The sequence below is a fragment of the Ambystoma mexicanum genome, chromosome 11, assembly GCF_040938575.1.
Source record: "Ambystoma mexicanum isolate Mex_15411 chromosome 11, UKY_AmexF1_1, whole genome shotgun sequence".
NCBI lineage: Eukaryota > Metazoa > Chordata > Amphibia > Caudata > Ambystomatidae > Ambystoma > Ambystoma mexicanum.
Window position 1 is genome coordinate 576330884 of NC_090934.1, and position 25808 is coordinate 576356691.

Consider the following 25808-nt stretch of genomic DNA (forward strand, 5'->3'; position numbering starts at 1 on the left):
TCCAAAGCCATAGTAGTAAGTATTTAGCATAGAACTGTCCATAGTCATTTATTAGTTTAAAGTAATCCATCCAACCATTCCAACATATCCAGACTGCATTGTAGAATCTCTTTTGTCCCTTCTGAATCCTTTCTCATCCATCTAATCCTGTGATAATTGTTAGTGTAAGCCAACCTGTTTGTAATTCAAAGCGCAATTTCATTAGAAATCTTGACTCCTTTTGAGAAAAATCGACCTTCACGAAAACCTCTGTAACTTTTGAACTGTACGTCCTAGAAACGGAATTTAGAGGTCATCCTCAGATTTCAAACGAACCAAAAAATGACTTTCCAATTCCTTATAGTTTTTGTATAATCGCATTTCCCGCATGCGGAAAAGTTGCTGCAAATTTGCATTTGGCTCAATTTCACCACCTGTAAAAACAGCTATTTCTTGTTTTCAACTTCTGAATTTCGTTTTCCATCTGCTAACCATTCAACAATCATTGCTAGTGTTTCCCTGAACTTATCCAAAGCAACCCTCACTTGTTCTGAATTCAATTTAGCGAATTAAAATCATTTTTAGCATTTTTCCCATTCAATTCAAACCATATTTAAAAGCAATTGACCTGTTTCAAATTATTACTGTTCTCTCTAGGCTTGCTGGGGGGAATCAGTATTGAAACTTCAATTGTTGATCGTTATTCCTGATACCTGTGTGCCCTCATTCATCTCTTCATATTGCATATTGGGAGAGTGAGCAACAACAGGGGGAAAGAGTGATTATATTGTCTTTGGTTGAATTCATATCAAGTTTCTTTCTGTGTTTCATTCTTTCCTATCATTGCATATCCTTGAACCATACAAAGTATTCTCTGCTACATTATTCTTCCTATTCCTACTCATAATTCATTAAAGAGATTGTTGATATTGTAATATTACCCATTGCTGATCATTGTTCATATTCATAAGTGTGATATTCAGATATTATCCATATTTATAAAAGTGTGATATATATATTGTTCAATTCTTCAAATAAATCTTTTAATTTGCAAAACAAACCTATGTCTTGGTTCAGTGAGAAAGGGGGGATTCAAAGAGAGGGGCGTTATATAAGGGTACATCATCCAGAATTAAAAGAACTTTGACATAAAAATATATAAATAAGGGTTTCCATTGGGCATCCCATACTAGGCATTGGCTTCTTCCAGAGACATGATTCGGTGTGCTAAATCAAGATGCTGTAATGACATGCCTGATCGAGTACATTTTTCTAAACCCTCCTCTGTGTCAAATTCATTTTTATCAAATATTTTTTTCAATTTGAGTTTTTGTGTATATTTCAAAAGATTGATCTTTTATCTCATAGTATCTAATTTGTTATAAGAATAGAAAGAAATAAAAACCTGCATTTCAAAAAACAGGGTGTTACAACTGATAAAGATAAGTCATGAACCATATTTGATTCCTCCATCTTGTTTTCAAATGCAGCGTCTTGGTCTGGGAGCGGGTTACTATTGTCTGCTGTTTACGTTCCTTGCCTAGTTCACTTTCCTTTATGAGAACTTCTTGTTTCTGAGTCTGTTGATGTTGTTTTCTTCCCAAAAAGTTACTTTTGTTTTTCTGTTACTGTGCAATGTATGTTGCATTTCTTTTCCTATTTATTTCTTCTAAAAACTTTGTTCCTTCTCCTCCATTTTACTGAAACTACTTTGCCCGTCATTATTTCCTTGGTTTACCATCAGATCACACTTGTGAATTTCCAATTGTACTACTTCTGGAATTCACTGATGAGTTGATATTACGATATCACTTGCTGGAATGTATGTACTCTTTTTGCGTGCATCACGTTGATCACTAAAAATACAATCTCTGCTTTGCAGATATTAATTTTATCTTTGAATATGCATGTGACCTAATAACATAGGCATCAAGTAACTCTAACAGTTTGATATCGCGGTGACTTCAACCAAAGAGACCCTAATGGAATTTATTTGCTCAGTAAACATCACACATCTTGTCACAGACACCACTCATGTTGGTTCAAGGCCTTAAACCTGGCGATGTTCTCCTTCACGCACCATTAAATGAACACCCGGACAGAACAAAACACACTTGCTATTTGGTATGCCAAAAGCTCAAGGACAGCAAGTTATAGACTGAGAAATTCAGCCTCTAAAACAAACTTCACACCGAAATCAACACACTCAAACAAGAAATCAGAATCCACTGCATGCTCATACAAAATTAAAAATGTCGCACTAGCCAACAATGATAATGGAGGCCGTAAACACGAGCAGAGTTCACTTTGAGGCCCTAAAGCAATGTTGTAATCCCCCGACGGAAAACCGATTTTACAATCACTGGAGAAATGCAGCACCATTCTTTTATCATTAAAGTAGAGCACATCAGATCATACATTTAACATCACCACCTCCTATCCAGCCCCATCCAAGAGGGTTCATGCATGATCAGGATTCAGGCCGAGCTCTACCACTAACCTCTCAAACATTCGTTGGTCCCTCAAAACTAACTACTATGAGGATGATAGCCTCCTCACTTCCATCATCAAGCACATCCAGGGCCCAGCACTCCACCTGCTCCTCCAAATCATTACCCCTTTTATCCCGAAAGGGACTTTCAGTGCATGCAGCCAGACATGTTTAAAATGGCTGCTTCTGAAAAAAGAGAATGTGGACCTGAATAACAATGAAGATGACGCACTGGACACTACGCTCTGCTTCCTGGGGAAAATCAATGAAAATAGGTGGTGGCTTTTCGATTTTATGAAACAATAAATCACTACAGGCTGCAGTACTGCCAATTGGGACTTTTACCCAAATGTAGCACCAGCATAGCTACCATGCAGGTTGTCATTGACACATTTCACATCATGGACAAAGGGGATTAATGTTTTCTCATCAAACCTTTCATAGTAGTGTGTTAGCAATCCCTTAACCCTCATGGTTTGTGCCACAAATGATGTACTCTCGATAATATCGCCTACATTTACAGTGCTCGTTGCTTCTTAGCTGGACATGTGCTTTAGAGAAACCCTACATACATACGCACATTGATCTGCGAAATGTAGAACCCTTGCCTTACGCATGTTGTCCACTGGGGTGGCTTTGCTGGTTTTGAAAGTATGACAGTCTTGTGCTGTAGGCTTGTTGAAATGTATGGCTGTGATTGCCTTCAGCATTGCACTGTCAAGCTGAAATGCGTGCAGATCGCAATGCGTCCTCCTGTCCAGGCAGCAGTGGAAGTGATCCTTCACCTAGTTTGGCCAGGGGGTTATGTCTTGCAACACACACTGTTTCAGTGCACAGTATGCTGGCATTGACCTATGCACTCTCTCAAACTCAAATGTCTATCTCTGTTATGTAAACGTTGGGATATCACGTCTAGAGTGCTGTTGGATCTGTACGTTTTTTTTTAAAGAAACATTCACATTTTTATTTTTAATTACAAAATTGTAACTTATATATTTGGGGGTTGCCCCACTACTAAATCCTCATTGATTCCCAATTCCAATCCGCTAAGTACACTAACCCATGCATGCTGCCTGTTTAAGTTTGGGAAATTGTGTAGGTATTCACACTGCACCCGACAACACTGCAGTTGCCTTAGGGTACTGAGGCCTATCTGGATAGTGGCACTTTGTGCTACCATCTGAGGAAAGCCAGACCATGGCCTGTGGGGCAGAAAGGAGTGCAAATGGACGACAGCATGGGTGAGGCGGAAGTAGCATAGAAAGCCTAGACAAATACATTTTCGTTATCCCTTGAAATAAACCCCACTTGAAATGTTTTTTAATAGAAACATGTGCTCCAGATGGGTGCAGCTTTGACGTCCCTTGCATAGTATTTTGTGCACTAGTTCACTTAGTGCTAACAGATTATCCACTGCCCAGCAGCGTGTCCGCTGGCCCCCATCAGCACCTACATGTATGCATGGTGTGCATTCCGCCTACATCACTAGCCGTGTCACAATGTGCACGCACCGGGCTAGTGGCATATTAGTTGAGAGTTTGTGCTGAAGCCAAGGTTGCTTTTCTAAACAGGCGACATTCAGGGGGAAGAATACATCTAGTGGAATGCATATCAGACAGTATGAATAGAGATTTCTGGACATTTTCCAGAGCACATCCCTTCTGAGTGGCGAACTTCCGACTTTAGTTAGGGAATGCTCGCTTATACAGGCCTTTAGGACCATATGATACCAGCTGGCTTTTCGGAGTCACTGTAATAGAGGGAAAGGCCAGGACATCTCAATGAACTTACTGACTAGTTGCTACATTCGAAAATCTCTTCAGTGTCTTGAGAAACAATCTAAAGGGACATTTGCTGATACAATTGGAAAGATTAATAGTTTTCTAAAAGGGTGCACAGTCATTAAAACCAGGGAACTTACATTATTAACAATATAAGAAGGGTGTTAGCTTGCGATGTAATCAGAGTGATGGAGAATTCTTGAATTTACTGAATATAGAACACCCATCCAGCTAGCTAGATAATTAAATTAGGTTACCTTTTTGGTATATGGTTGGGTGAAAATGTGGGCAAAATTGCTTTTTTCCTTTTTTGTATGGGTAACTTGAAATTCCATTGAGCAAAGTTATCCACTTTTTATGAATGGAACAGTTGACCACTTGAAACCCGTCAGCCATCCAGCATTTTCTAAAGTTAAACGTGCATTTAGATGACATGGATAATGATATGGGTCTCTGGTGAACTTGCAACATATGTGCTGTGTGTAGTATAATTTTCCCGGAGGATAGCTCAGACGACACGAAGCAACACAGATACGATCCCCGGGTCCGCACTTAAGCGCGTAATGAATACGCAACTAAGACAAAAAAAAACAATTATGCAACTAAGAAACAAAAGAAAACAATTATGCAACTAAGAAACAAAAACAATTCCTGTACCAGCGCCTCGATGCCTGCGGGCTGTGTGAGCGCTTTAAAAATGTAAAAAAAAAAAATTCCATACAATTCTTCTACAAGTGGCCTCTTTTGCATATCTGTCTGTCAAGCATGCTAGAAGGTGAGGTGGATGGGAGACTGTGGAAGAAACACCAGCAACCGGTTGCATTTCCCCCTTATTTTCTTTGGTGCTTGTATACAGCACTCTTTGACCTTTATAATCCATTGCTTATTTCTGCTCTTTTCTATCCCACCATGTCATTTGATCTTTGTTGGATTGTGTAATTCCTGTGAGTGGTTTTTAGTTCATCAGCCTCTTGCCAGAGTATAAAGGTATTAATCTGGTGAATTTGCGAGGAGGAAGGTTTTATAGGCTTACCTGAAGGGGAGATAGTGAGGCGGTTAATTATGTTCCACAGGTTGAAGGGTTATTCAGAAAAGTCATGGCTTTTTCTGTCAGTGTGTTTTAAAGAAGGGTTGGTGGGTAATAGGAGTTGCTTAAAAGAATAGAGGGGTCTGTTAGAAATGTAGGGTATGTATATGGCTATCACCTCCGTATCGGAGGGTCTACGTGGCTGGTAACGGCCCACTAACTAGCCCGAGCCTAGGTAGGCCCGAGCAAAGCAAGTGTCTAGGCGAGGGCTCAGGGCAGTTAGCCTGTACGCCCCTCCCACCCCAATAAGAGTGTAAGGGATATACTTCATTTGGGGTGCAAATAGCTTTATTTATTTATATATTTACACAGGAGATGGGCACCATGCGTATTGTTTGAACCCAATCGCTCATAAAAATAAAAAAGATGGCCTCAGCCATAGAAAATAGATCAAGTTCCTTTTCTCTTTCAATGATATCCACAATGGGAAACGGTGCAGACCCAGAGCAGGGAGCCCGTGCAGGTAAGTGGTGGTCGGGGCAATTGGGGGATGATGTGCGGTGGGTTTGGCGGGCTCGGAGGAGGCGGGGGCTAGGATGTAGATGGGGGCACCCAGGGAAGGGTGGAAACAGGGGAAGGGATTGGGTGGATGGGAATATGCAGGCATGTTCTCGTCTGTGTTTCCAGCCACCTTACTGGCTGAGTGCTTTGGTGAGTGTGAATATTTTACAGCCGTTTCAGGAGCTGTGACGAGTGCCTATTGGCAGATGATTAAGCATTTTAAAGACATCCCTAAAAGAGAAAAAGATACCTGGCTGGGCTTCTCACAACTGACAGGGCACACTGAAAGTGCTTAGTTTGTTTATATTTTACAGTCAAGGTCCATGCAAAGATGTATGCCTCCTCAGGCAAAGTGCCATTAGAAACCTCATCTACTCTCTTGTGGTTTCAGGGCCGAGAGGGCCCCCCTGGTGACCCACCTGCTGGTGGCCACTAGGCAGCCATCAACATTTTCTTTATTGCAGTATTGTTCCTGTTTCCTGTCGAAAACAGAACACTTGGCACCTTTTTGGCATAGACGGCTCACTTATACCTTATGTTCTGAACTTCAGGCCACGTTAAAAGACCCCGCTTTACTTGGGGAGCTCACAGAGTTGACAAGAAGGGGGGGGCTCTCAAATGAGGTTTTAAGCCAGTCTTAGCCTTTTAGCTCACATGACTTTGTATTGTAATTACCGTACCTCTGCGTGTAGTTATGAAAGGTGATAATCATACTTTTCCCTTCTATCTGAACATTGTTTTTGGTGTGGTCCTTTCTTAAATTACCGCAGTGTTCACAGAGAGACCGCCAGAGTCCACTGCACATGCAATGAACAGCTGTACTGCTGCCTCATGTCAGCATTTAGTTCACATCGCATTGTAGTCTTGCCCTTATTTGAAAAGATATATCATAAGTACCAGAATTAAATAAGGTGAACTGAAAAGTCCAGGACTGGATGATCATCTTAAAATCTGACATGAGACAACTTGGGGTCTCTGTTAATTGGTTGTATGAAATACTGGATCATAGGTAATATGTATAGCTCTGTTTGGAATGCATTGTTGGACAATGACCAACTTTCCAGAATTGTTTTTCTGTGCCAAAAAAAGCAGACGTGATCATTGTAATGCATCAAACCTATGACTAGTCTGGTTAACATTTACATGTTTTTAGTTTTGGATAATTCTGTTTTAATTATATACACAGTTTTGTATTTTTATTTTAACTAAATTAACAAGGGGAGTCCTGGGAGTCCCTCTGCCAGACATTAGTCCTGGTTGCGAGAGACTCACCCAGAGTCTTTAGCTCACTATCTTTCACAGAGAAGAAATATCCTAAATATATACCCCAAATAGCCCCCTTGTTAATTTGCATATTTAAGTAACTTTGGGTCTCACCATAAGTTACTAGGGGAATCCAGACGTGGACCCCTTACTCACTATTCTTAGAGAGGCACAGATCCACCCTACTGATGAGGTCCAACAAGACCGAAACACGTGTCTGGGGTTTCTGTTGGTACTCTTGTTCAGAGGAGAATTGCCTAGCATTTCGGTGCTGGACTGCCCCAGGGCAGGGCAAAGACTGATATGTTTGGGATATTTCTTCTCTGTGAAAGATAGTGAGCTAAAGACTCTGGGTAAGTCTCTCGTAACCAGGACTAATGTCTGGCAGAGGGACTCCCAGGATCCCCCCTTGTTAATTTCTATTTTAACTTGCACACTTTTTGACAGTGTATCAACTACAAACATCTACCTTTTTTCCCCATATCGTTTGATAATCGTGTCATCAGTCCTTTTTAACATTTGACCATTTAAGTGGCACGTTAGCTCCACTTATACATGAGACAGAATGAATGCTATAGTTCTGTAGAGATGAGGTTTGGGATTTCAGAGGCTAACATTGAATCTTGGTTCTTTTTGGCTATGTGGACTTCTGTCTCTTTTAGTAGCCATTTTAGGGTCAGACATTTAAATATATTCATATTGGCATATGTTTTTTAGGGCTGATCAGTGTGCATGTCCTCTCACTGACTCCAAAGCCAACAGTAGTTGACCATCGTCAATGGTGGTTGGTCACAAACCTTTGCGATGGTTGGAGAATCAACAAACATGATACACCATCAACAATCATGGCTAACCATGGCTGATATCAACCATGTGGTTGACCATTTTCGCCCAACACCAGCCATAGCTGTTCCCAAATTGTTACTTGTTTATCTATGAATTCTGCTGCTTGTGTTTTTTTGCTTTAAATGCGGCAGAGAATAGTTGCCAAGTTGTCCCATGTCAGGTGTGGTGCCTTGAGCTAGTCCTGGCTTTGCACTTTTCATGGTGGGATTTGTAGGACCATGCGTTCAACATGACACATTAAATTCTGAGGCCAAGCCAGAAAACTCACATCCCGGGAATGAGTTAAAGGTCCCAAACTGACACATGGCCACCTGGCAGCTATGATGCTGCACTCTCGATACCATACTACAAAGAACAAAACTCGACTGAATGGAACCATTCATAAATGTCACTGTACACAGAGTGCACAGTCTGATCTAAGAGGGAGCCGTCCCATGACATCTCGCTGTTTGAAAACAGTAAGCAGGTTATCAGATGTGGGGATTAAAAGTCAACATCAGCGTGAATCACCAATATAAGGCGTTCCTCAACCGCTTTTCCTAAGTAGTAGATAAAGGAGGGTGTGAAAGTGATAAGCGTCAGGTTGCTGAACTAAAAGGGCGTCACCCTCCTATCAATATCAGCGTGGGCTAGCATGAAGATAACGAGGAGAAAGAATGCGAAAGGAGGCTGCCGCCGACTGAACTGTTTTCAAGGTGTGTGGATACGTTAACACTTGCGGCAACATCCCTTGTTCAGAGAAGGGGCCAATTTAAAGGGAGACAGTGCGATAAAAAATATTTTCAAAGTACGCCATTTTAGGATTAGTAAAGCGTAGCATTGACATGGCCTGCTCTGTAATTGCTTTGCGATAACAATTACTGCTTGAACGAAAGAAGCTGTTCAAAGAAATCCTCTTTCATCAGCCGCAACTGGTCGGAAAAACACCTCTCCTGTTTAGTCTATGTGTGCACACCGTCGCCCCTTTTCACAACCACCACGACCTGCTCTCAGCAAGACAAGCTGATACCTGTTTCTAGAACTGTTGTCCAGAGCAACTCTGTGCTGCGTCAAGAGAGTTTATCTGAGGTGCAATGTTTTTTAGTGGGGTGTTAAATATGCAGTTGGAAATAGGCTTTAGCAGCTGTTTTGCCACCTAATTGAACATTGGGTTTACAAGTACCAATGTAAATTCAATTAGTGGAGATCATCAATTTGCAGATGGCTTTACACCCAGGACTGGATTACTGCTTGGGAAAATAATCTGGACTCAGAATGGGGGTCCGTCGCTGAGACCCCCAGCTCCTCTCAGTGTATATCGCGCTCTGAAACACTTTTGTACGAGCCCGATACAAATAAAATATCATATCATATATATCCAATGGAGACGAGAATTTATTTCTCTAACAGTATTTTTGACTGTCCTTTTTCTTGCTCTTCTTCTGCACAGCAGCATTGAGTCAGTTTGCTTAGATTTAAAGGCTGGTGCTTAAACCCAATCCCAGAAAACTCAGGTCAGGAAAAGTGGATTTATTTCAGTATGTCTTTTATTTTATTTTTTATTTGCATTTTTAAAGCACTCACACAGCCCGGGGGCATCGAGGCGCTGATACAGGAATATGTCTCTTAGTTGCGTATTTATAACGTGCTTAATACCCAGAGGTTTCTAAGCGCGGACCCGGGCCTCGAATTTGTGTTACTTCGTGTCGTCTTGTTTCCAAGGCAAGCACGTTGCAGCTGAGCTATCCTCCCGGGACAGATTGTAAAATAGTAAGTTGTTTAGCGGCAGTAGTTTTGAATTGATTAAACTAAATAAAACTCACTGCGCATCCAGTGTCATAGTTAAGGTTAGATGACACTTTATATAGGACAATGAGATAACGTGCTTCACTGTAATTTCATCCCCCCCAAACCTCCTGAAAATTCACCGGATTTGGTGCGCAACTGTTCTGGCACAACCAACACTCAAGCTAACGTCAGTGAATTTTCATAGAAACGTTAATGTAAAGAAATGTTGAACAGTCGTTTTTTGCATTGGATTTTCTATTCCCAACCAAAGCAATTGCGGAGATTGTTGACACACAGTGATCCATTACTTGTAACTTTTGTCCACCACAAAACACTAGAAAATTAGATAAGGAACACATTGCGTGCACATCATCTGTCTTATCCACTGCTAGCACATCAAAGAAAAGGAAGAAACGTAAACATAGCATTATGTCCAGAATTACCATTCTGTGGCCTCTGATATTAGGGATAGATAGTCAGATAGAATGGAACATAAATAGATAGGCAGAGAACTAGGCAGATAGATAGGAAGAAAGATATTCATAAACCATGTAAATGTATTACTAGATAGTGACCCAGAGACAGGACAAGATCCCGAAAGACGGACCAGACTTCCAGACACCTCTCCACGGATCTGACCCCAGAGATCTGTCTCGAGAGACCAGACCTCTAGAACGACACCCCTAGAAATCAGATTACAGAGACCAAAGGCAAGATGCCCATACACCAAGGCCCCAGACATAGATTCCCACATGTTTCTAATGTTTGCAGTAGACTTCAGCTTTTATTTTTAGAAGAAACCTTCCTATTTTAAACATGCTTTTCTACTGATTTAAATATCGTTTAAGTTATAAGGCTTATGTTTTTCCTAAACCTTCCAGGCACTATAACCAAAGTGGGCCTGACTACTGATCTCACCCCAGGGACCAAACCAGATCAAACACATCAGACCAGACTCCAGAGTGCAGAGCAGAGACAAAACCCCAGAAACAAGAAAAGAACAGACCAGGACCCAGGAACCAATACAGAGACCAGAGGCCAGACCAAACCCAAGACACCAGAGTAGACAAAAGCACACCAGAGCAGAGATACAATTCCAGAAACCAGTCACCAGCGACCAATCCCCAAAGATTAAACCAGGCTCCAGAGACCAGATCAGAGAACAGAGACCAGACCCCAGATAAAAGACCACAACCTCAGAGACTAGACCAGAGACTAGACCCGAGATTAGACTTTTTAAGATCTCAGAGCCCAAAGCAGACAATATCACACCTTAAAGATCACAGTCCAGACCCATCAACCAGACCTCTGGGACCAGAACCCAGAGCCCAGACTAGACCCCAGATACTAGATGCCATAGAGCAGACCCCATATAACAAGGCCCATAGGCAGGTGGGCAGACAGATATTCGAATAGACCTATGCACATGTGTGTGCACACACGTAGACACTGATACACACACACACACACACACACACACACACATACACACACAGACAGACTGAAGGACAGCAGGCACAAAGACAGATAGATCGACAGGTCCAACACTAGATATTAGATACATTAACAATAAGCTTGGAATAACATATGTACAAAGAACGTACTTGGAATATGACTAAGCACGTTCACCCTGAAGGTGTGGAATAACATTTACCAGTGTAGCAAGGGCATTGGACAGCGGACGACGGAGGTAAAGACAGAAATCAGTAGAAAAGACACAGAGCTTGTTAAATCCAACAATCTTTACATTTCTATCATGCAATGTATCGGTTTTTTTTGGTTTTTTTAAGTGATGGTATGCGATGGGTTTGGATTTATGTTTATTTTTTCTGTAATATTCAGAGCTTTGTTGGGGCTGATATATCATTCAACTTGTATGACCAAGGACCACAATTTCCACAATGCATTTGGCAGATAAATAAAAGCCCAGACTGCTGTAATTCTTGTGTGATGGAATTACGAGTGGCTTGCACATCTGTATCTCTGCAAAATATGTGTGTATGCTTCTGCAACTGACCACAGAAGTATAGTTTCCAGCTTATTACTTTCTCAGAATGAATAGATCTTTATGGCTTTTGCTGAGGCATATGAGGCTGCTGATGAGCACTTACGCCAACTTGAAAAGCAAGTGCAGTCAATGCAGTCCTGGGGAGACTCATATTTAGTCAGAGCATTTATATAATGGGATGTTGCAGGAGTTGAGTGAAGTTTATAATACGTTTGTGCAACAAAACATTTAGAATTTAAAAAATCCATTTATAATTGAAATGTTTGGGTGAGTGGCCTATAGGGAGACACATTTGAAGGTCTGATTAAGCTAGTTATGCTGTGTTGCATCAGCACTTAGCTGATTCCAAGTTCTTAGGTCCTAGGGAATTAGACAAGATGGCTGACTTGAGTGACTCTCGTACAGTCAACCACAACGTCAGGAGAACACGTAGTCAATGTTCTCATCCCTTCAGCTCCACAAAGAAGATGTGGGTTAACCCCCTTTGGCAGGGAGGTGGGGATTGTCACAGAAAAAGGGTGACACCACAAAATCAAAGGTAAGTGGTGGGTGCTCAGCAATTCACAGACTCCCTGTCTCTTTCTAAGACTGTGGAAATACTGACCATTCCAAAGGTCACTGAAGCTGTCCTAAGAAGGCAGCTGAGGTAAATGTGTTATGCATAGCCTCTGGCTCATTGGAGACTTGCAAATTGACAGACATCCCAGTGATCTCTTCAGCTTCTCTTCAGGTGTGTAGTTAAATTCTAAAAAAGAAAGTTGGAGTTTCCAATACTCAGGAGTGTCTCCATTCAATTTAAGTGGGGGCTATGCCTACCACTGGATTAAGAAATACTTCTGCCAGTATACGACTGTAGTTGAAAGTTCTTCCTTTGGGCCAGAAATTCTAGTAAACAGTGCTCTTCAAGCTACTAAATTGTCTAATGACTCCTCTAAGGCATAGCCTGTCATGAACATATCAGTTCAGATAGCTAACAGAAAGTAAACTCTCCCTGTTAGTGTCCACGAAATGCCCTGGAAAAGTTCTGCTCGGGAATTACTTGGAAGAAATAGGTATCTTTAGAGGCACCACACTCATCCCAGGAGTTGTGAAGTTCAATTACACTCCTTCCTTGGGTCAACTTGCTAAGGGAGTTAAAACTCCTCTGACAAACTAGAAATTTGCATTTAAGCAATTTTAGAAGAAAGCTCAATAGACAACACATGTGAGAAGATTATCAAAGAATACAACATACATACATAAAAAAACTACTAGAGGAAGAAGCTCCCCTGAAGAACAAGCTGGTTACAGCAAACAAAAACCATCAAAAATGGTTGAACCCAGAACTTGAGAAACTGACAAAGGAGGAGGGAGGGCATCTGGCAGAAATCCCCAACCGAACAAAATAAGAACCATTGGAAAGTACATGAGAAACAGTATAAAGACAGCATCACCAAGGCAAAAAAAAACTTCTTTAACGATGAAATTCGCCAAGCCTCCAACTCATCTAGAAAACTATTTTAAATATTGAAATCAATTGAGAAACCTAAAACATAATCCACACCTATTACCCCGTCTCAGGAAGACTGTAATAGAGTGCAAGATTCCTTTGCCAACAAAATAATCAAGGCAAGAGACAGCATCCGAAGTGCACAAACAGCACAACCATTCCAGCCCAAATCAGTTACTCTGACGAAGATTCCAGAGAATAGGGATACATTTGAATGTTAACCATCAGCTCGGAAGAGATGTTGAAAGTATTGAATTCCATGAAACCATCAGCCTGTGCGGAGAGCATTCTTCCCCCAAAGATCATCTTAGATAATAAAGAAATGTTCTCACCTATAGTAACAAAGATGTTGATTGCATCTTTTAAAGAAGGTATAATCCCACAGAACATCAAAACCGTCACTGTGACCCCATTGTTAAAAAAAAAACTAGGACTAGATCCCAAGGAACCTAGCAACTTGCGGCCAATAACAAACTACAATTTTCTCATTAAAATCATGGACAAGGTTGCGACAGCACAGTTACAAAAATGTCCGGAAACTAATGATCTCTTACACAAACAACCGATCGGCTCACGGTACCGAAACAGCCATGATAGACCTAGGCACTTACATGTTAAAAATCAAGGATGAAGATAAAACAGGCCTACTTGTACTGCTTGACTCAAGTTCCGCATTTGATTTGCTGGACAACAAGCAACTCCAGTGGGTCCTTGATAAAGTGTGTAACTGCTCCCCAGTTGCCATTAAATGGCTGACTTCCTTCATCTGTGGGAGAAAATCCAAAATCCATTGGGGAGGTAAATTCTCTGCGGAATCGCCTATTGAATGTGGCGACTCTCAAGGCGCTTGTCTCTCCCCGCTATTGTTCAACCTATACCTGAGGTGTCTCTATATTGTGCTAGAGAGTATTGGAGAGTATTGGAGCATTTTTCACCAACTACACTGATGACACTCAGGTGGTGGTTGAACTTAGTGGGAGTTACAGCCATGACTGGTGAAAGTTAGGAGACATATATAACATCATTGAGGCATGGATGCTGATGAACTGGATGTGCCTAAATGCAAAGAAGACTGAGCTTATTATCTTTGGCTCTACCCATGCAAGGCATAAACTCAGTCCCCAGTACAAGTCTTTCAACATCAAGGATTCGGCTATCCCAGTTAGAGATGTAGTGAAAACTCTAGGCATGACTCTGGAAGACCGTATTTAAGCGAAGAGAACACAGCAACCATTGCAAGAGCCATTATTTTATCACGGCTGGACTACGGAAATGCTTTAATGCGCAAGTAAAAGCTGCATGGCCAAGTGCCAAACAATTCTAAACATTTTGGTCAGAACAATAAAAAAAAGGCCATTGAGAGAACATCTTACCAAAGACCGAACTGATCTTCCCTGGCTGGCAGTTGAAGAAAGAATCATTTTCAAAAGCATGACCTTATCACACAGGTGCTTATTTGGACAGGTTCCAGATTATCTTAAAGAAAGGATCACCTTATACACACCTAGAAGACCCCTAAGATCAGAAGGAAAGAACCAGATAAAAAGCACCCCGTTCAAATGCTCACAGGGCACGGGCAGAGCTCTCCCAGTCAGAGTAGCCCTGATGTGGAACAAACTGCCTGTTAAGCTAAGATGAAAAAGGAACTACCACAACGTCAAAAAAAAGCTGAAGACCCACTTATTTAAATGAACTCACAATCCAGTCCAAACTTGAACAAAATTGAAGATTAGGATAGATTTCCCTAAGAGTTTTTGTCTTGTTCGTCTTGTATTCCCTGTTGCTCCCTGATGCCTGCGGGCTTCTGCACAGTGAAAAACAATAAATAAATAAATAAATAAATAAATAAATAAATATAAAAGCTCAGCATGAAAAGTTGCCCATGTCCAAAAGGAGAACAATTAGTTCTTGCCTTAAGTTATGACTTTACTTTTCGAGGATTTAGAGACCTGTGGGGGGAGGGGGGAGGGGAGTTAATAGAAGAAGGCTAGGAGATTCCTCTTTGCCATTAAGACATGCTACTGAGGGTCCTAAAGAAAACCCTCCTGTACAAAAATACCCCTCTGGATTTTTTGGAACAGACCCCATCCCAGAGGAAAAATAAACTTCCAAAAGGGAGTTGTAGGACATATCATCTACAAAGACTGGCCCTCAACAAGGAAGTGTTATGATTACTCCAATAAGTTCTTCCGACCTTACTGGGGAGATGAACTTATTTAAAACCTGCAATGGATAAGTTTATGCCTCGGAGGGGAGAGTATCAGGGCAGGATTGCATTTCTGGCAGTTCTCCTGTCGCGTTTAGTGAACCGCTACACTATTTGCGTTTTCCTTTTTGGTTTACATTACCTTTGACTTCTTTTTGTGGGCAGAGGAACTTATACTTAAGTCCCCTGGTCACTGCAACCCTTTTTCAGTATATGTACTATGGCAACCCATAAGGGCCCCAGGACAGGGGTGCTGTTAAAGCACCCCATTCTTGCCGTAGGGTGACTTAATAACCCTAAGTTACATTTTGGGAGTCGGCTGGTGGCAGCTGTATCATAGTTTTGGCTTCATCAGGGGTGAAAGATGATTTTCAGACTAGTAGCCCAATGTACCATTTTGGTAGTCATTGGTACTAAAGTCCTGCTATCAGTCATTTTGTTTTGCACATTTCTTTGAGTGAGAAAAGAGATGAGATGGGTCATGCCTAAAAGGGCTGTTGCATGCTCCTAGGATCACTTCAGCCCACTCATGCACCCTGTATGTTGGTTTGGGTAGTTTAGACTAGTCCCTGGTCTCGGAAATGGCCATTACACATGCTGTGGGGGTGGTCCTGGGTATTTTGTAGCCTTGGGAGACAGCCTGAGTGGCTGGTCACAAAACCCTTTGTATAAAGATGGTATATGTGCAGGAAATATGTAGGAGAGACCCTCTCTACGTACACTTATTTCTGTCCAGAGTTTCAGGACTTCAGCGGGTCACTCAAACTTCTGGCGTATTTTCTCTGTGAAGAAGCTGCTGCTACATCTATTGACCATACTGGCTGTCCTGGGCTAGGCTCTGGTGTGGATTTCAGAAGGTGTACGTGCTTTCGGGAATGCCGTATAACCCTCCAGATCCTCATCGTTGGCTAGGTCAGACTGCATAGCAGATGCCTTCGGAAGTAGAATGGCATTTGTGAGGAAGCTATGTTTCCCTCATACTAAAGAGCAGCCATAAACCGAAATGAATACTAGAGGCTCATGCTTATGTCCAGTAATATTTTGAAAGAAGTTTGTAGTATGATGTTTCTAGGCACTGATGGATGAGGCAAATACTGTGATATTGATACCGTTAAGTGATATTGATACAGTTTTCAAGATACTTCATAATTTAGGTCCTGAAGAAGATGAGGCCTAGGAATCAATTCTGGTTATTCGAGGAAACTAGTGAACACTATTTGACAGTCACTGTCGTGATTATGACGAAGACACTTTTGTGATCAGAAAGAAACGACGAAGAAATGTTGACAAATTGCATCTCTTAATGATCAATTTAATTCATTAAATGAAGATATTAGACAGTGATTAACTGTTATTTAAAGGATTAGCAAGTCCCATTTTGATGAATTATGTATTTATTTTTTGTTAATAGTGTTACTGCTTTGCAGAATTGATAAATTTATCTCATAGCGAGCATTGTGTTATAATCTTCTTAGGTTCCCCAGCCCTCGGTGAGTGATTGGGACACCCTAGTGTTAATACTCACCATCAATCCAATGCACCCAACCCGTCCATTTGTACCTCCCAGGGAAGTACCTACCCTCTTCCATCACCTCAGCTCACCTGGATCCTCATCAATGGCCGATCTGTCACCAAAAACAGACATAGCACCTATTACATCATCACTTCAGAAAACTCATACCTCATGCTCATCACAGAAATCTGGTTCTCTGATGACGTCCAACCCACTGCACATGAGGCTTTCCCCCTGAATAGACACTCATCACCCACAATAGGTCCAAGAGAGGAGGCAGAATTGCCATCCTACACAAACACCATCTCACACCCTGAAACACAGCCTTGCAGTGCAAACTGTGAATCACTACTAGTTAAACTCTCTGTCCCCCCTCATACACCCACAGTTTCTTCCTCATCTACAGGTCACCCGGCTATGACAGACACTTCGCTAATACCCTTTGTGACTCCCTAGCAGCCATACTGATCAACCACCCCCCACTCTTCGTACTGGGAGATTTCAACATCTGGTTTGATGCCCCTGACAGCCCTGTGACACAACCTCTCCTAGAGATCCTGGATGCCCTAAACCTGACCGAGCAAGTAACTGGCCCCATCCACACCGCTGGACACACACTTGACACCATCTTTACCTCACCCAACCTCATCTCCATCTCTCCCCCTTGATCTCTCATTTGGACAGACCACTCACCCATTCTCTTCTCCCTCCGTGCACCCTCACCCCCTACTTAGGGCTACCGCCAACCCACCTTCACATGTCTGGATCTGAAACAGGGTTAAAATAACCCCGATCTGGCAGATTATCTGCTCCCCACCATCTCTTCTATCCCAACCCAAGTAAGACCTCCGCCATTGACCTCTTCGACACATCGCTCTACAACGCATTACTACCACTCATCTCCTCTAGATCTATGCCCTCACAACAGGGTCCCTCACAGAGGTGGTTCAACCCTTCCTCAAATCTCTCAAAACACAAAATTACCCCCTAGAATGTAGATGGCAGTCCAATCAAGCTCCTGAAAACAAATCAGCCTATGCCCACCATAATCATAAATCTGTAAGGCCAAAACTTCCTACCACAAGGACAGAATCTCGAACTGCCACAGCAATAGCAAGGAAGTCCACAAGATCATCTCTGAATTCATGACTCCCCTTGTACCTCCCCCCACTGTCTCCTCCCAACCCCTCTGCAACACCCTCTATGACCATTTCCATAAGATTGCACTAGAAAGAACACACACTATGCAACACAAAACTGGCTACCCTCCAACCCCATCCACCGTCCTCCCCAAGTTTACCCTCATCTCCAGACCGAAATCTCTCAAACTGTTTATGGACAGTCATCCGTCAGGATCCCCAAATGACCCATGCCCCGCCTCCCTCCTCAAAGAAATATTCTCCTCAACCTGTGCAGGTAACATTGCTATGCCCGTCCTCAACCCCTCCCTCGCCTCCGGTACTTTCTCAGACGCTTTTAAAACAACACATGTCAAACCCCTTTTTAAAAAAACATCCCTCAACACTCATCTACTAGTGAACTACAGACCAATCTCCAACACCGCTTTTATTGCCAAACCCATTGACCGCACTGCTTACTCCCAATTCAACACCTTCACAGAAACCAACCTACTCCTTGGCCCGCCCAATTTGGCTTCAGGCCATTTCATGTAACCAAATCCACCCTAGTCTCTACCTGGGACAACCTCAAAAACACTGCAGACTCTGAGGGGTGCGCCACACTCATACTTCTTGACCTCTCAGCAGCCTTCAACATCATTAACCACAGCATCCTCATTGACAGGCTTCACTCCCTTGGCATCAGAGACACTGCACTTATCTGGATCTCCTCGTTTCTTACAAACAGACACCAAATTACCTACCTTCCCCCTTTCTCCTCCACCGCCAGACCCATTAGTAACAGAGTCCACAAGGGCACCTGCTTCTCATCTCTCTTCTTCAATCTTTGCATAAGTTCTCTACCAGCACTCATCCGCTCCCACAACCTCACATGCTATAACTACGCTGACAACACTAAAATCATCTTTAGAATTCCCAAATCTGTCACCACTCCACACCCAGATCTTGCAGCCTGCCTCAGAGATATTGACCACTGGATCACAAACAATCATCTCCTGCTAAACCCTGGGAATACAGAGATCATGATCTGTGGAAAGACAGCCCTCTTCCCACAACCCACCCCTATGCCGCCTTGCCTAGGCCCTACCCCTGCCACATCTGCCACAGTCAAAAGCCTGGGCTGAACAATGGACACAGACCTGACACTATCCACACACATTAACACTGTGTCCAAATCATGCTAATTGTACCTCTGTGTACTAAGACACATCTTCCCTTACCTCTCCTACTCCCAAAGTATGTCCATTATACTGCCTTGACTATACTATGCAAACTCTCTATACCTGGGCGCCCCGGCATACCAACTCAGAAAGCTCCAAAGACTCCAGAACTCTGCAGGTAGACTCCTCCTTGCCCTCTACTGAAGAGTACACATCTCCCCCCGGTCTCTGCACCCTCCAATGGCTCCCCATTGGAAGGCAGGTCACCTTCAAAGCCATGTGCATCACTGAACGAGCACTGCACAAGATAGGCTCCCAATAGCTACAACAAAAATCAGCTCCTATCACCCCACCAGAAACCTGAGATCAACCACCGTTCATCTTCTAGCCACGCCACACCCGACACACCAAATACTGCATGACCTTCCGAAGGGCCCTCAAGACTTGGCTATTCCCACCAACATCATGAACTTTTGCACATCCAATCATATCCTTGACTGGAATCCCTAGGCAGCCATGATTTGGAGGGTGGGCAAGGTGCCACACCTGGATGGTTCCTGAGGGTGGACCTTGGGTCAAACTTAGACAGATTTGAGGGTGAACAATGTGTCACGCTGGAAAATCCACTACTACAAGCCAGGTAAGACGGTAAGGGTACGGAACACTGCCTTTCAGTACAAATGTGAAATTGCTAGGTCAATTCCACTAAAATTGCATTCACACCGCATCTTACGTATGTAAGGAAGGCATGGTATCAACAGTAGACAAAGAAACAATAGATGCCAGTTTTTGAAAACCTTTATTTTGTAGTTTACTGGGTTTGGTGAAATTCCTAACTGGCCCTAACTCTAAAATGGGAGTAATCTCGACCATAACATTTATACATTTATAAATTAAATAAATAAATACAATAAACAACAAATGAGTCCCAGTCAGTCTTGTCAATATATATAAGCCTATACTAAGAAAACCTAACCTTGCTCTCCTTCTCAAACGTCAAATGTGTAAAGGGAAAACAAAAAAGAAAAATAGTGGCTTAAAGGAAATGTCAGAATGGCTTAGGTAAAAACTCCCTTCCCCACGTTCAGAAGCACAGGGTCTCAACAGTTTCTTAAAAAGGATAGATGGATGGCACAATTCTATCAGTTTTGCATACTCTGGCTTGGTGGTACAAGTCAACAGTACAGGCTTGTGCTTCAAGCTTTTGACAGTCTAATCAATTCTTTAGGCGTCGTCCACCTTATTACAAGTACACCGTTCTTCTCTTGCCTTTCCCTTTGCTACTATTCAACACAGGCTTCCCTCCGCTGGGCTCGAGCCTGCTTCTCTTTTCACATTCAACTCTTTACTTCATCACAGTTCAGCACAGGCTTCCCTTTGCCAGGCTCAAGCGTGTCTTTCTCTTTGTGGGGGTTCCCTTCTCCACGTTCTGTCCTTCACACTTGACTTTCACTCTACCACAGTTCAGTACAGGCTTCCCTCTGCCGGGCTCGAGCCTGTCTTTCTCTTTAACTGTTGAATACTTTAGAAACTGCAAGGATGTTACTTCATGACCACTTCAACCTCCTTTTAAACAATTTGACAATCAACAGTGATCACTACAGCAATGCTCCTTGGTACTTGTAGTTCAAAGTTCACATTCAGCACCAATACTTCTTGGTACTTGAAGTTTTACTTTCGCCCTCTTGGTATCTTGCAAAATTCATGTCCTCGTAACTTTTGCCCTCTTGGCATCTTTCAGAGTTCATTTGCTGTGTTGGCATCTTTCAAAGTTCATTTGCCCTCTCGGCATCTTTCAAAGTTCAAATAAATTGCTTTTCACTCAACTCTCGTTCAGGATCATGGTTACTTTCTTGCCTTCGTTGCCCGCTTTCAAAACATTTCACAGAGACTTTTGTAAGTGACTTCAATCCAGCAATCCAACTAAGTCAATGTCTAGTCTGGGATGCCCAATGGAAGCCCTTATTTATATATTTTTATGTCAAGTTCTTAAATCTGGATGATGAACCCTTATATAACGCCCCTCTCTTTGAATCCCCCTGACCTCACTGAGCCAAGAAGTAGGTTTGTTTTGCAAATTAAAAGATTTATTTGAAGAATTAAACTATATATATATATATATATATATATATATATATATATATATATATATATATATATATATATATATATATATATCACACTTTTATGAATAAATCAATATTTGATAGCACACTTATGAATATAATAGTGATCAACAATGGGTAATATTACAATAGCACACTCTCTTTAATCAATGGGTAGTTGGTATAGAAAGGATAAGGTAGCAGAGAATACTTTGTATGGCTTCAAGGAAATTCAAGATATGAAAGATATGAAAGAATGCAACACAGGATAAACTTGATATGATTTCAATCACAAGATAATATGATCACTTTTCCCTTGTGACAACTCACTCCCCCCCTACGCAATAGGAAGAAATGGAAATGAGGACACACAGGTTTCAAGAATACAATTAATAACGCAGTTCCATTCCAGTTCCCCCCAGCACGCTTAGTGAAACAGGTATGATTTCAAACAGGCAAAAAATACTTTTAATGTGGTTGCACTGAATGTGAAAAATATGCAAAAATGTTTTTAATTCACTAAATGAGATTCAGGATAAGTGATAGCTACTTTGGATTAGTTCAGGTCAACACTAGCAATGATACATGAATGATTATCAGATTGAAAACGAATTTCAGCAGTGGAAAGCAAGAAGCAGCTATTTTTACAAGTGGTGAAATGGAGCTAAATTGCGCTGCACTTTTTCCGCGTGCATTAATCGCGATTACGGAAAACTATAAAGAAAATTTAGGTTTCTTGGAAAGCTGAGGATCTTAGCTTTAAAATGACAGTTACATTTCGCTTCTAGGACGTGCGGTTCAAAAGATACAGACGTTTTTGTGAAGGTAGATTTTCAGAAATAAAGTCAAGATTTCAGAATGACCGATGACGCTTTTACAGATTTGAAATCACAGGATGGACACAAAATTCGAAATGCAGTTCTGAATAGGTTGAAATGGATGGGATAAGATCACTTTAGACTAAGAGATTGATTCTGTCAGTTCTTAGATTGGATACTCACTCCTAGTTTTGGAATAGAATGGACCTCGTCACAGATCTGGTCAGGTTTGGACTGCACTCTCGCTACAGGACGGTCTCAGGCACTGGTGCTGCTCACAGCGCGGCGGTCTGGTCTGGCCTCTCGGACTGTATCAAGCGGGTTCTGGATACAGCGCTGCTTTCTGGGTCTGGGTCTGGATCTGGTTCTGGCACAGGGTTCTAGCCAGTCGCAAACATCACAGCAAGGCTGTTGAATAGTTTGGTTTGGTTGCTGGATTCTGAGGCCTGCTGAGAAGAGTTCAGCTTGTGGATTAGGCCTCTGCTTCTCCAAGGTTCTAGAGTTTGGGTTCTAGAGTTTTGGTTCTGGAGTCTCAGGAGTCTGGAGTCTTTGTATGGATATGGTCAGGCAGAGTGCTGTGCATGAATCGATGAGTAGTGGAAAAATGAGTGTCCCTATCTGGGTCTCAGTGGTTCTTTTTATGTGTTTCCAAAGGGGTGTGGAGGATGACTTTCTATGCCCAACCCACTAAGGATTTGATAGGTTAGAGGATTATCTGTGCCCTGACTGGAGAATGGAGTAGTGAGTCATCCTATGTCATCAGGTGTCATGTTTATGGCTTGCGGAAAGAACACTCCCCTTTGCATTTACTTACAAAAACAATTTTTCATAATCAAACATGTTTCCAAGGTACAAAAGTTGTTGAGAATACATGTACATATCACAGATTAATTACGACAGGTCTCTGTTCAACCCTGCTCTTTCTAAGAGCTTGGGTTCAGAAATGTCAACTTATTCACGATTTTGGTAGGTTTCGCAATATTGATTTTGCACCAAATCTTACACGGAGGTACACACCATCTCTGCGCATATTCCTGTAAGTTTTCAATTTTCTAGTATAAACACAGTGTCTACAATATTAATAAATCCCGGGGTTTGGTGTCAGAACATCGTATGGATTTCAGCTTAGTCTCAAACTGTGAGTGAATTTTTCATTTTAAGAATCTCAAGGTTTGACATTTCTGTCCGCTTGGCATAATTTGTTATAAGCAATTTTCTAAAACATACATTTGCTCTCAATTGAATTCACCCATTGGTTTGTCCCCGCCCCCAGAAGCTTGGGTCTGACTCAGAGGTCACATGTCTTGCTTCTCCCAGAGCAGTTGTTGTTGTCACACCCGTCACACCCCAAATCAGCATATTCTATTTAATTGAAAAAGTCTATTGTCTTGTTTTTCCTGCCAGCAGAGCATAAGTCCAGGGTGCCACTCTCCATCTGATTAACAGGACCATGCGATTTCCTGCCTTCTGGTGAAGAGGCCTGAGAAGAGTAGGTGTGGAGAGTTCTCATAGAAAAGCAAGCCTTTTGAAGTCTTAGCTAAATCAGATTGCCTTCTAGTCAATTTCAACAGAGTTCCTTGTAAAAAAAAACCTTTAAAATAAGCAATATCTCATTACTCAAGTCTTTTTCCACATTGAATCAATGTGTGGCACTCTATATGGCATTTTGATAGACTTTTCTGCTTTGGCTTATTTAGCTTCTGCAAGACAGCTCTCCTGGCAGGATTAGGAATTGCCAGCACCTGTCAGTGGCGAGCACCTTTATTGCACCCATTTTGACAGCTGTCTTTAAATCAAATGTCTTTAACATGGGATTTTGTCCTAATAACATATTATTCTTGCTGACATTGTACTGATGTGGATTCTTGCAGTAGAGTAATGTAGAACACCCAACAAGAAGTTGTATCCTTTTGGTGGTTTTGTGAGCCATGATTTTAGCAATTTTGACGATCAAGAAAATGAATTCCCAAACAGCTCTGGGTTGCTTTTGGCAATCAGTATTGCTATTTCCAAGTGGTTTCAGGCTACTGTGTGGGTATCCCAATGGTGGTTTTAGGCCGTTATCTCCTGTGTTCACTTACATGGCAAAAGTGGGTGGCAGCCTATTTTTCAGATTTTTACTGCGCATTTTTGGATGATCTCTGGCGAGCAGCATGCTTTCCGGCGGTCATTATGATGTTTCCGCTGCCAGTAATGCACAGTTCTGTTGTAGGGCTTGGATGAGTGAGTTAAAACATCCCACACTTTCAAATGTACGATTCTGCTTCGCAGGACCACTCTGCTTCTTTGTATACTTTTCTCAACATTCAATCATTGTTCTCTTCATTACATGTTTTATCGGCACACGCGCAACCTTCATCTCGTGTTGCCTACCTTTTCTTGAGTTCAACACAAACCAGGATTTTGTTTGCTTCTGATAACTCACCAGTCTTGTTAATTGGGCTTCTGTCTTCAATGCCTTTCCCATAGCAGTCAATGCCATTACCAATGCCTCCTCTGCTCCTCCCCAATTCTGTCGTTCACTCAGGAGGGTAGCAGGCTGCTTTGAAGCACTTTGAAGGTTTCTCTTCTCCGCTCACTCGTTTACAGTCGTGGAACACTTGCAGCTTCCCAAAAGGATGGAATTCTCACCTTGCTCTCTCTCATTTTACGCAGCATCCAATCAGCCCCTTGGCCTTTCAACTTCCATAGCCTGGTTCCCATCAGCCTCTAAAGAGCTGTTCCGTCTTGCATCCAGCCTCGCCCCAGTCTTGCCTCCTTTCAAGTGTTTGTCATTTTTAAGTCTTTCTGGTCTTCAAAATTCAAATCCCAGAATTCACCTTTTCTATTTTGCTACCACTTTGCCAGCTCCCCTTAGCAGCTTGGGAGCTTCAATTTGCCCTAATATTCACAGGCCGCTTGGCTCTCTTGCCATGCAGTTGTCCAGCTTCAGCCACATGCACGCCACTGGTTCCCTGGCTCTCACCCTTGGCAGAATGGCACTGGATGGTGCCCCTCGCTGTAATCAGTCTGAGGTCAGGGTCAGGGTGTTACCACCTACCCCCTCAGCCACCTGGGATCTGTAGTTTCTGGCCCAGGGAAACAAGTCTTCGGCTGGACTCTCCCAGCAGGCTGCAGCTGTCTCTGTTCTGGCTCCTTGGAGACTCAGATCCCTCACCACACTTCAGTCCCTCCCTTACACACAGAGTCAGTGTCCAGGCTCTCCGTCCTCCTCCAGACTCTCCAGGCTTCTCCTTTCTGCTGCTTCTTCCTCCTCCTGGTTCCACGGTTCTTCCAGAATCCCCAGCTTGCTGAACTGGGTGTATCTGGCCCCACCTTTTATACATTTCTGGCTCCTTAACAGGCTTCAGGTGTTGATGATAATGGTCTTGTGCCTGACCTTGCCTGTGCTCATTAGTGGGACATTGCCATAGAGTACGTAGGGTTGCTGATTGTATTTTCCTATGGTTAATCTTCATTACTCCTGGTTATCTCTTCCTCGTCCCAGTACTTTGGCAGTCAAAGGAAAAATGGGAATTGTGAGAGTTGTAGTGTTCCATGGGGGTTATGAGCAAATTGAATAAATTACTGTCAGGGCAGGGGAGATAAATATATTGTTGTGGGTAAAGTGGTTTCTTTATCCTTTGTCTATTTCCTGTGTTAGGTGTGAGGATTG